Here is a 14,076-nt window from a genome sequence, read left to right as displayed (position 1 = left end):
TGCTTGAAACAAATAGTTTGTCATAATGCATCGACTGAATGCTATTTTGGAAAGTGCCTTGATTGCCCTGGTGCAACATCCCTAATTGACGAATTATAAAGTATTTTTGAAGATAATTTCATTGAACAGATCACTTACAGACAATGGACAATCGTTGACAGAACGACTTTGACAGTTATGGTTTCTCCAGTAGATGAATATGTATAACATTCACATTCCATTTTTTGACAAAGGATTTTGTAATAAAACATTTAACTTTGGAAACAAAGTACCTACCCACATCTCACACGGCAACAAATATTTTAACAGAGATTGAAGACGTAAATCAAATTTTTAATTTATAACTGGGATTAAATTTCGTCGTTACCGACAAAGGACGTAATATACAAAAAGTTATTGATTTGGGCTGTTTAAAAAACCATTCCTGCCTTGGCTATGGACTAAACAATTTACTTAACGTAGATGGTTACAATTCCGTGTTGGAAATTAAAAACATAATTTCAAAATGTAAAAATGTTGTGAGCGCACTAAGATATAAGACGCATGTGCTAAGATGTCAAGCAGATGCAATTCAAAATGAAGTTTTGTCAAATATTGACAGCTTAGAAGAACTGCTTGCATCGTTAGATCCTGATTGGGTTAATTACGAAGATGGTTTTGTTTTTCCATAGGAGTAAAATGGAGTGGTCCTGCCGGTGGAATGAAGTTTACACGAGAAAGTTGCTGCGGGAGGTCGCCGCCAATCCGTCGATATGGGACCCGCATACTCCCGATAGGGCTTATAAGTCCCAACTGGCATGGACGAAGATTTCAACATCGATGCAAGTCCCAATAAGAGTATGCAGGCTCAAGTTCAAGGGTCTAAGAACGTACTACCGGAACCAGCTGAAGAAAGGAATCAGTTTTTAGGCAATATCATTAAAACAATTTTATTTGAGCCAAGTTTTACCATTTTCTTGGGTTATTAAATGTAAATAAAAATTAAGAAATAAATATTAAATAAAGAAAATAATAGAATATTATAGTTGTAAAGATAGTTAATAAGTCTAAACTCTAAGTATTGGAAGTTATAGTATTTTGTTTTAAATAAAAGACAGTATTTATATTCACTTTGATTTTATATTCATTTATTTTAATGCGCACACAACCGGCCAGTTCTAGCGATCAGAACGAAGAGAGAGAAGTAGGACAGAAATATCGATAACTATTCATAAAGAAAAGGATTAGGCAGTGTGACCACATTTGTGATGTTGGTTTTGATATCATATTCCCACACTAAGTAAAAAAATTTGTTAGCTTTGTTTGCTTAAGTACGATCCGCTTCTTCCGCTTTCGCTTTCACTTTCACTCATTTTCGTCCTTTTACAGCATCCTAAACCGCAACGGTAGAATTAGGATCCAAGATGACGTTAAGAACAACTCGCTGCAAGAGGAATTTCTTCTAACTTCAAATCAGAGAACAGGACATTCATTTAGCGCGCAAACTCGAACTCAAATTCAAGATGTTGTCCTGGAAAGGAGAGAGAGAAAGAGAGGGAATATGGACGAGGACAAGGCACTCACGTCACATTGATTAATCGCCGAGGATCTGGCAAGCCGAAGCTTATATACCCCTTCAGTCATCCAATATGTCGAACCAAATACATAGAGGCCAAACAACATTGAAGCTATGACGGTTTTTCTATTGATTTTTCATATTTTCAACTATTGTTCATACGGCAGCTATGTATATGATATAGTTGTCCGATTTTGATCAATTTAATTCGTAATTCAAGAGTCGTTAGAAAACTCTATATTCCAAAAATCATGCTTGTCTGATGAAAAACAACGATGTTATAATTTTATTTCCATTATTTCTATATAGATTTTTCGATCGTTCCTATGGCAGCTATATGATATAGTAGTCCGATTTTTATGAAATTTTTTTCTCGATTCAAGGGTAGGTATTTAAAAAACTTAATGTTCTAAAAACCATGCTCGTGGAATTAAACGTAATAATTTTTTTCCATTATTTATATATATATTTTTCGATCTTTCCTGTGGCAGCTATATAATAGAGTTATACGATTTTAATAAAAATGAATCCGAAATTCAATAGTAGTTAGAAAACGCCATCTGGAAGAAATTAAGTCGATCTGATCAAAAGAAACGGTGTAAGAATTTTTTAATTCAAACTCTTGTGTTGGAGCTATCCGATATAGTCGGCCGATCCGGCTCGTCCCGACTTACATATATACTGCGTGCAATAACTACACACCTTTTGGTAAAGTTTTAGAAAGATAGCTTTAAAACTGAGAGACTTGGATTCTGATCAAGAATATATGGGGTCTGAGGTGTCTCCTTCACTGCGTTGCAAACTTCTGACTGAAATTATAATACCCTTTTGCTCTGCAAGGGTATAAAAATCAAAAAATCAATTTTGGAATTTTGATTTCAAGTTTGGCGCAGCAATTTGTAGCATATAACGTTTTAAATTATTGATTAATTGTATGAGCAGATGTTAGTGTAAATTGAGTTGGGAAACAAGCGCTTGTTCCGGCTCATCTTCGTCGGCATTATGGGTGTGGGTCAATAGAGAATACTCGTTTACGTGCTCACGAACGTATGCTGGTAATAATTAATTTTCGCGTGTTAGGTATGGAAAAAGGAATAAGGAGAAAAGCCTGTCAACTAGCCTCGAAAGAAGAAGAAGAAGAGATATGAGAATATAGGGGTTAGAACAGGATAGATAGAAAAAGTCCTTTAGCGACATTTAGACACACTAAGATGTTTGCTAGTGGTCTTATACCCCACCCTACCATGATCACTATATTGCAGTATGACTCCATTGGCTAGTGATCCCTTATGGTCGCTAAAGTATTTAAAAGAATTTCGTTGTTACACTTCTGTATCCCATGATTTCCGGAATAATCAGGGTTTTAGTTCGGTTTCATAATATAAACATTTATTTTAAACATAATTGTAGGTATAGATAGCTAACATATTTTAATTTTATTTGTTCAGACCAAAAGAATTTTAAAATTACTTTAATGCATTTTATTTTAATTATTATTTCATTATTTATTTGCGTTCTTTCTTCATTTTATTTCGTTCCCTATTTTCAATTCAATGCTTATTCACCTTTTATTTTAAAAATATTCAGTAGTTCGGTTTAATTTCATAATATTCAAGTGATTTAAGATTTGGCTGTAAAGGGGGTAGAAAATATATATATAACTAATAAATGAATTTATAAAGAAAATATAATAGTAATCAAGGTTAATTTTAAATGTATATGTTCATTATCAAAAATAAGGTATGGTTTGTAGAGTATGAATGTACCTAATAATTTTACCTCGAATGTAGGAATTGAAAATAATCAAATTAATTTTAATTGAAAAAAACTAAATGTTAAAAAAAAGAAAGTAAAGTAAAAAAAAATGCGTACCTAATAATGTGCCTTCCATTGTATACTATTATTTTATTTTAATTTATTCAAATTAATTTTAATTTCAAAACCAAGATAAATATATTAAGTGTACCTAATTAAGTGCCCTGCACTGTATAATATTAGCTTATTTTAATTTATTCAAATTCATTTCAACTTCAAAACCAAATTAATTATTTAGTGTACCTAATTAAATGTACTGCACTGTATGACTGCGATTTCAGTATGCATTGAGGTAGGTCAGCAAAGCTCTGATCGGACGGAAGAGCAAAACAAAAGAAAATATAAAAAGTACAGCTTCGATCGGAGCGTGGGTAGATACGCGCGCATGAGCCAGAAAGAGACGGGATACCGCTCATAGACTACACTGACAAAACTTTGCGGAGGCCAAAAAAAATTGTAAATTAAGAACAAGTGAGAGACTCAAACAATAATTATGCATATTCACCAAAAAAATTAATTTCTTTTTTTTTTTTTTTATTAATTATTAATTATTAATTTTTAACACTTACTTTTATTAGGGTTCCATCGGTGAAAGATCTTTCGCCGACCTGTAGGGAGTTAAAAGGGTTTGGGTTGTTTGTTTGTTTTTTTTTTTTTTTCACTTGCTCTACTCTTGGGGTGGATTTGGTTTCACATAACTGTATTTTTCTGCACTTTTATTTCACTCTCATGCGCTTGGGGTACACTCAAAAAAAAATAATGGGCTTTACATCCACCATCTTTCACTTGAATATTAAAAAAAATTATAAAACACCAAATGAAATAAAAAAAAAATAAAAGAAACGCAAAATAATAAAAAATAATAATAAGAAGAAAATTAATAATATTACAAAATAATAAATTTGAAAATAATAAAAAAATTATAAAACAATAAATGAGAGAAAGGAAATAAACGAAAAATAATAAAAAATCAAAATAAGAAGAAACTTAACAATATTAAAAAATAATAACTTTGAAAATAACCAAAATATTGAAAAATAACAAAAATAGTAAACTTAAAATAAATCAGGAACAAAATAAGGTATCGATGCAAATCCGGGGACGTCTTGCGAACAATTTTTCGCAGTGTAGCAATTCTTTGTATGTCAGGCACCAGAAAAAAAATAAATTGGGGTTATAACGCGTGATTTTGGTCGCACCGATTTCACGTGTTTTTGGTTTTTTTTTTTTTTTTCACTGTATCTGATATTCTGGAGCCACTAACATTTTTTTTTCTTGTTGTTCTTTTGCACGCTTTATTTAATTTTTTTTTTCGTGTATATATAATTCGGGAATATAAACGTTTAATTTTTGTTTTCTGCTACTCCTTTTTGTCGGTTAGCCAGGCTACAGCAGAGGGTGAGAATTTAGGTTCCATGACGATAGCAGTGCGCCAAGATTGGCGAGATTAATTTTGGTGCAAAATAGCACATGGTGCCAGTTCTACGTATAAAACGTAAAAATTAAAAAACTGTGTAAAATGGCTGTTTTTTTATAAAAATATTTACCAATAAGGCCTGGCACGCCAATAAGAATGATTTATCTCCTTTAACAGTATGGATGGCGGCGGATGGGTATGTTAACAAATTTTCACAATAGACTTAACCTCGTTGGGTTTTTTTATTATAAATTTTGAGCTGCAACTCTATACGTCTGTAGCGTTTGACCATCCGGAAGAAAAGAGAACGTGGGTAAGCTTGACTTAGCGGACGTACCCCCCAGCTAAGGCATAGGCATGCATTTCCCCACGCAATCGACTAGTTTTAAGTATGACTGTTCGATCCGCATTAGTGCAAAAACTGCACGCTAGGTGGAGCGGCCGATAGTGTAGAGTGGCCACTTCGGTGAGTCACGATATCAATAATTATTTACAAAACATTCTTGGCCAAATTTATTTTTCCTACTTTTGGTGGACTGAAGTGACAAGCGCCACTACAAAACCTCCCGGCCAAAATCACACTTGGCCTTGAAGACAAGTGGGATACACGCTGTCACGAAAGATCTATTGTTTGATATCTTTGGCGTGGTATTTGCCAATAATATTACCCTGAAGATCTTCCAACTCGTAATAAGTGTTTCCTAACACTCGCCTAATACGTGATTTTACGAATGTAGGAGCTAATTTAGCGTTAAATCCTTTGACGAAATTGCTCTGTTGAAAGTTTCGGCGGAACACTTCCTGACCTACTTTAAAGGACACCTCACGACTCCTTAAATTATAAATTTTTTCGTTTCGGTCGTGTTGGGTTTGAATGCCCTGTTTAGCTTTTGCTCGCATAAGATCCAAAGAATCGTCTTTACTAAATTGAGTGGTACGATCCTCCAGAAGATTTAAGTTTCTCAACAACTTGTACGACGAACCATCTGTTATCATATGCTGACCAAAAACTAATCGATATGGGGTAGAATTTAAGGCAGTGTGTAGACTAGATCGCAAGGAACAACAAATTTTACTTAGATTTTCATCCCAATTGGTTTGGTTTGGATGAATATACGCCTTAATACCTGAAATAACTGACCTATTCACACGTTCAGAGGAATTTCCTTGTGGTGCGTAGGCGGCAGTATAGGCGTGAGATATTCCATAATTTTGCAAGAGATTATTAAACGCATTGGATCTAAATTGAACTCCGTTATCGGAAATCAACTTTTCTGGTACCCCGAAGCAATGAAAAAGGTCCTGTTCCAAAAATGGCAAAATAGCGTCAACTGTAAATTTTTTTACAGCTTTTAGAAAAGGAAATTTTGTATAATTATCTAAAGCTATGAAGATTCCTATGTTGCCAGATTTTGATCGCGGGTAGGGACCCAAAAAGTCAACATATAGTGTCTGAAAGAAACGATCACTTTCCTCTGACTTCTGTAAAGGAGGTCTTAACGGTTTGTTTGAACTTTTTGTGCACTTACAAATTTCACAGCGATTTATATAATCTCTTACGTCTTTTACTAAGTTAGGCCAATAGTAAAAACGGCGTAGTCGCTCTAAAGTTTTATTTATGCCACAGTGTGACGATAGCGGGTCATCATGCGCAATTCGCAAGGCTACAGGCACTAACTCCAGAGGAAGCCACAGTTTCCAAACAAGGTCATCAGCTATCCTGTCACCAGAAGCATGCTCTGTTCGACGATATATGTAGCCATCGATGACTTTGATATCAGGAATACGATCAGAATTTTCCTTAATTTGTTTCTGCAGGACTCTGTATGCCTCAGATTGGAAATGAGGAGACTGTATATCGATCAACTTGTTACTATCTAGTTCTGATAAATCTTCTGTATACGTTCGAGATAAGGCATCTGGAACGATATTCTTACTACCCTTACGATGCTGAATATTAAACTGGTAACCCTGTAATTTTAAGGCCCATCTAGCTAGTCGACTACTAAGATCCGATTGTAACATAAGCCATTTTAATGACGCATGGTCAGTTATCACGGTGTAAGCATGACCTTCGACATAGGCACGAAATTTCTTAATACTCAACACTGCTGCTAGACACTCTTTCTCGGTAACAGAGTAATTTCTTTGGCACCGATTAAGTTTGCGGGACATATACGCTACAGCAACCTCATTACCTTCAGGATCAATTTGCATAAGCACTCCCCCAACTCCGGTGTGACTTGCATCACAATGCAGATAAAAGGGTTCCTTGAAATTGGGAGTGTGAAGAACTGGAGCCTTGCACATTTCGTTTTTAAGTAACTGGAAGGCATCCTCAGCTTTTTGTGTCCATTCGAACTTACGATTTTGACGAAGAGCATCTGTTAACGGAGTGGCGATAGAAGCAAAGTTTCGGATAAATTTTTGATACCATCCCGTCATTCCCAGGAAGCGACGTAGCTGCTTAACAGAACGAGGTGCTGGATAATTAACAATGGCAGTGATTTTATCTGCATCCATAGTGATTTTTCCGTTACCTACTATATGACCCAAATAACTAACCTCTTTTACACAGAAATTACTTTTTCCTACATTTATACCTGCTTTAGTCAACGCCATCGAAATAGCCTTTAGCACTTCCACATGTCTTTCAAACGTCTCAGAAACTATTAAAAGGTCATCTAAGTAGACAAAGACTTCGTTCTTCAATGAAATTGGAATAACTCTGTCCATTAACTTAGACATCGTCGCCGGAGCATTGGTCATACCAAAAGGCATTACTGTAAATTGATACAGAGACCGGCCAGGCACGGTGAAGGCCGTCTTGTCGCGGGAGTCGGGATCCAATGGTATTTGCCAGTACGCGTCTTTTAAGTCGAGACTCGTTATGAACTCGGCCTTTGGAAGTCGGCTAAGAATACTATCGATGAGAGGCATCGGATAAGCGTCCTTTTTGGTCACCTCGTTCACTTTTCGACAATCTATGCATAGACGCACCTTGCCAGGTTTGCGGACGAGTACCACCGGAGAAGACCACGAACTTTCCGATTCTTCAATCACACCTAGTGAAAGCATGCGATCCAATTCATCAAACAATAACTTTTCAACAGCTGGAGACACAGCATAGTGACGTTGCTTTATGGGTGTGGCATTGCCAACATCGATTTTATGGGATAGAAGATGGGTTTTACCTAATCCTTTTTCAGTGAAGGAAGGAAACATACGGATTACTTCTTTTAATACCTTCTCCTGTGTATCTGTAAGGACTCTAAGAGCACTATTGTCTAATTCTTCAAGATTAGTAGCATTAATAACTGGAACTAGCTTAGATGGAAGTAGCTCGAACTTGGTCCAAAAATCAATGCCCAGATACAATGACTGTATTAATGACGGAATAATATAAAATGTTATGGGCTTTGTTTGTCCATCAAACTGAACATTTGTGCTTAATTTTCCGACGATATTTTGTTTATTACCATCTGCAGTTCGAACGGAGGACGAAAAATTTTTAAAAGGAATTCGATCACGGATCAAGTCTGCTGCTAGGTTTCCACCAATGCAGCTAACGGACGCACCTGTATCCATTAGACCGGACACAGTTCTACCCAAAAGGATTACTTTGGCATATGGTCGCTGATCAGGCGCAACAATAGCGGATAACAACGCCTGGTTTTCCAGCCTACATTTATGGTAGAATTCTTTGATTCGTAACTTTGATCGAACTTTTCTTTTATTTGTGTGTCTAATAATAGGTGTTTCTCTGAAAGAACGTTTGTGTAAAGGAATGTCAGGGATATGTGAAAAGTCTGGGATACTTGATGGAGATATAATGGTGGACTTTAATCTGTATTCGTCGCTTTCGACGCCACTTGTCTGCGTGCACCTTTCTGTGGTACACGGGCTGAGTAGTTTTTTGACTGACTACATTTTGGGCATGACGATTTGTGGACGTTTACTAGGCCACAGCTCCAGCAAAAGAGACGTCTTTCTTCTACACATTGTTGATACGTATGTCCACCTTTGCCACAGTTCCAGCACGTCACATTCATTGCCGAAATGTCTGGTTCATCACATTCGGATTCATCAAATTCTTTTGTTTCGGTTTGAACTTCGTGAACATGTCGACGAGGAGCTGGTCGTGGTTTAACAACATCTTGTTGAGGCACTGACTGCATAAACGATTCGCGAGTACGAACTATGTGACGAAGTTGCGCAGTGCTGAATATTTGTTGATACAGTAACTCGTGCTGTATTTCTGGAAGTAAATTTGAACGGACGGACTCTAGCATGGCTGAATCGGACAATGGAACAGTTAGCTTATCAGACAATCTAAGGATGGACTCATAAAATTCATCGAATGATTCTCCAACTCTTTGCTTGCGACGATCTATAGACCCTCGAATGCTAAGATCCGTTTGATTCTCCTTAAATTGTATACGCAACGCTTGGCATAAAGACGACCACTCTACTTTTTCTACGCTTTTGTGATATCGCCAATACCACTCATTTGCAGTACCTTCAAACGAAGTACTTATGTGTCCCGTCAACAACTCAAAATTTCCATCTAAAGTTTGATTGGTTAGGGCTTCAATGCGATATAGAAAGCTTTCTACGCTCATGCCTGACCTTCCGGTGAACTTAAGCTTCCAGTTTCCTATTATTTGACTGACACGTTCAGGACGCAGATCTGTGCCTGAGTAGGACGACCTAGATTGGTTAAGCAGACGACTTTCAGAAGCATTAGAACTACTCTGGTTAGCAGATTCCTTATCACCTTGAAGGGTATTGGAACCACTAGGTAAAGCACGAACCTGATTTTGAGTATTTGAGTTCCCCTTATGGCTATCTTTAAGAGACAATGCGGACATAAGATTCTGAAATTGCGATTGCAGGGTCTGCGACAAAATCTCAGCTTGTCGTGCTGATGCCTCAATCATGGCTTTGGTCAACGCCTCTTGCATTGTTTTCAAAGATTCGGATGGACTTCCTATACCTTCCATTGTGTTTTCCTGGTCTTCGTTTTCTAAAGTCTCAATAATATTTGGATTGCTTCTTCCGACTGAATGTCTGGGTGCGGTTTGCCCACTCTGATTTAAATCTGTGTTGACTGTCAAACTCATCAAAGCAGTCTGTAATGGAGACCTGCAGACAGGACAGATTTCCCTATTGCCTACTTTAGTATTAAAACAAGCCCAATGAAACGTATGGTTACAATTAGTAGACAACAGTTGTGCGGTATATGCAATTTCTTTGAGACAAAGAAAACATTCAATATTTTCTGTTAATTCTATGCTGTTTTGTGGTTCATCCATTATTGGGTTTTATTTTAAATTTATTTTAAATATTTATTTATTTATTTATCTTTTTTTTTTTTAAAGATTAGAGACTTTTGTAAAGACAGATAGTTTTTCAAATATATATTTTATCCGGAAACCATGATTAACGTCCATGAACAACGATCACATAACGAACTCTTTTAAAGGAATTGGGAAGTATAAAGGAATTTTACTAAAATACTCAACGATTTTTGTCTCTGTCGAATCCACTATTTATCGGGATAAAGCAGGGCAATTGAATTCCCCTTTATACTCCTGAATAAAAGCGGGAATACAATATCGATAGCTTCGTGAGATTTTAGAAAATATCTTATTCAAAACGTTTGCCAGAATAACCGGTGCATAAGTCATTCACAGAATTAACTAACAGCTTTCTCCAGGTTTATTCCTAACGTTCAAATTCGATATGGAAGAATAAAGAATAGGAAAAAGGGAATTTGGTGCAGAAAAAAAATTAAATAGTTGCGATCACTGAATTGCTGTTAGAATATTTTTTTGGTAAGTTGTAGACTTCTCCACGTATCAGAAATCCAAAAAAAAATTACAATTCAATTAAAGAACCATAAAAAAAATAGAGACAGATAAGGAAGCAGTTTTATCAGCTGAGGTTGCTAATAGTTTACGGTAAGTCGTAGAATTACTCCACGGATCAGAAATCCAGAAAAACTAACAACCACCAACAGACCAAGAAGACTATTACATGAAAAGGGATAGTTGTGACAGCTAATAGTTTTCGGTACATCGCAGAATTACTCCGCGTATTGTAAATCCAGAAAATTTCACCACCAAAGATACATGATTGTTTCAAATAGATTGCTAGCGGTTGTAAATATAGTCAGAATATAAACATTTCCACCTAGTATTTATCTGAGAGGGGATTTTCTAATATTTTGGATAACCTTGGCAATAATTTTTAGTAAGTAATATTAGCTTTATTTTATCCACAGGCTTCCTATTAGAAAAATTATGAAAATTAGAAAAGGGTAAGACTAGTTGATTTAAGTCAGATGTTGATGACTGAAGATATGGGTTTAATATTTTTCTGGGGCCTTGCCGGAAAATCGGAAAATCTCGGAAAAGCTTCGGAGAACCTCGGCTATTCCCGAGCTGCCTCTGGGGCCCACGTTGGGCGCCAAATTATTACTGTAGCATATAACGTTTTAAATTATTGATTAATTGTATGAGCAGATGTTAGTGTAAATTGAGTTGGGAAACACGCGCTTGTTCCGGCTCATCTTCGTCGGCATTATGGGTGTGGGTCAATAGAGAATACTCGTTTACGTGCTCACGAACGTATGCTGGTAATAATTAATTTTCGCGTGTTAGGTATGGAAAAAGGAATAAGGAGAAAAGCCTGTCAACTAGCCTCGAAAGAAGAAGAAGAAGAGATATGAGAATATAGGGGTTAGAACAGGATAGATAGAAAAAGTCCTTTAGCGACATTTAGACACACTAAGATGTTTGCTAGTGGTCTTATACCCCACCCTACCATGATCACTATATTGCAGTATGACTCCATTGGCTAGTGATCCCTTATGGTCGCAAAAGTATTTAAAAGAATTTCGTTGTTACACTTCTGTATCCCATGATTTCCGGAATAATCAGGGTTTTAGTTCGGTTTCATAATATAAACATTTATTTTAAACATAATTGTAGGTATAGATAGCAGGGACTGTAACGGTTATAATTAAAAAAGCAAAAAATTACAAAATAAAAGTTATTTCTTAATTTTTACGAAAAAAATTGATTTTTAATACTTAAAATTAATTTTAATAATAAAAAATTAGTAATAATTATTAAGTATCAATTTTTAAATAAAAATTACGCAATAACTTTTATTTTCAATTTTTATTATATAAATTGAAAAATAAAAATTATTCGATAACTTTTATTTTAAAAATTGGAAATAAAGATTGAATCTATATATATATCTAATATATCTTTTGATCCGTAGAAGCCAGATCCAATGTGTATGTATATATATGATCTACACTTCAATACCTTTCAGATGGTATATAATAAGTATGTATATACAGTCGACTCTCATTAATTCGAAACTCGAGGGACTCTTGAAATATTTCGAATTATCGAGTGTTTGAAATATCGAATGGTTCGAAATTTGCGACAGAAAATAAATAAAACTTAGAATTATTAAGTGTTTCTTAATTTTTATTTATTAATATAAAAATGATAAGCAGTAGCGGACTAAGGGGGGCGGGGGGCGGTCCGCCCCGGGCCCCGCAATCAAGGGGGCCCCGCAAGGGGCCCCAATTAATTGATTGATGCTCAGATATATTTACAAAAAAAAGGAATAACACTTGACATGACTCTGAAGAAAATGGAAGCTTTACTGCTTTTTTTGGTTGAAGAAAGAAGTGACATTGTCAGTAAAGCTATCACCTTTGGCACTAAAAAGAGTCAAGAACTTGACATTGAGATTGAAAATCGACAAAGGCGAAGAAAGAGGAAACTTTTACCAGGCGAACTAGACACAGAATCCAATGTCACTGTCCCAGAGGAAAATCGAAGATCAATGTACGAGTGTTTGGATCGTTTCATTCAGGAACTTCAAGAGAGGTTAAGCGCAATGAGGAAAATTTCCGATACATTCCAAATCGTCCAGTCTAATTTTCTCATGAATGCGTCGGAGACGGATATTTCATCTGCTGTACGAGAACTGAATCAAGTGTATCATGATTTCGACGAAGAAGAAATTTCTCAAGAAGTGAAAAGATTGCGGAGACACATTCGAGCAACGAATACAACGATCGAAGCAGCCAGTTCATGGACGACAAAGGAAACGCTTCAGTTTATCATAACGTGGGACTTTAATGAATCTTTGCCAAATCTTTGCCTCATTCTGAAGTATTTTTTGACGATATGTGTATCAGTGGCTTCATGCGAAAGAAGTTCGACGATGAGTGAACAAAGATTGAACAGTCTGGCCATCTTGTCCATCGAGAGACAAATCGCGTCCACAATAGATTTCGACGAGGTGATCAACAAATTCTCTTCAATTAAAGCAAGAAAACACAAACTTCAATTTGTTTGAATGTAAAATGCTCGTGTCGAATTGTAGTTTCATATTGTGAATAAATTTATTTCTTGTTAAAGAATTTTATTTATTGATAATCTCATAATCATTATATGACGAATTTATGAGAATGGGGGGGGGCCCAAGACAAAACCGCCCCGGGCCTCAAAAGTCCTTAGTCCGCCACTGATGATAAGAATTAAGAGGTACATTCGTGGACGTACATGTATTCGTAATGTGAATCAATTAATCTTTCGAAAGAACTTTGTTATACTGGTTTGCTTTTTAAAGCACAATTCTGTTGCTCACACTGCTCAATAACTTTTTTTTAAAGAGAAAAAGTGCCTGAAATGCTTTTTCATCACTTTCGTTTTGTAGACATAAGCTTTATAAGGTATCAAATGAGGATCTTGCTTCCTTAACTGACACCTCTGCCAAAGGTTCTTTATACTTTCTAGGCCTCATAGCTAACACTAACTTTTAATATGCATACCAACGAAAGAGTAACAGCAACTGAATAAGTACACAAACCAATTCGTAAGAAGTGTGTGCGTCAAATGGTCAAACTACATAATCAAAACAAAAACAAAGGCAAGTTTGAACTTGTCCCAAAATTTCCGCCTTTTTTCTCTGTAACTTTGAATTGTCGAGTGTTAAACGCTGATGACTTCGAATTAACGCGTGGTTTTGTTAAATATCAATGATTTTTTCGTTCGAATTACCAAGTGTATGAAAATGTATTGATTTAGTTCGAAATATAAAGAGATTTCGTAGGGACCTCGTTATAACTTTGAATTATAGAGAGGTTCGAATTATCGCAGGTTTGAATTAACGAGAGTCGACTGTATATATAGATTCAATCTTTATTTCCAATTTTTAAAATAAAAGTTATCGAATAATTTTTATTTTTCAATTT

Source organism: Drosophila ficusphila, unplaced genomic scaffold (assembly GCF_018152265.1).
Source record: "Drosophila ficusphila isolate 14025-0441.05 unplaced genomic scaffold, ASM1815226v1 contig_299, whole genome shotgun sequence".
NCBI lineage: Eukaryota > Metazoa > Arthropoda > Insecta > Diptera > Drosophilidae > Drosophila > Drosophila ficusphila.
This window is presented reverse-complemented; position numbering follows the sequence as displayed.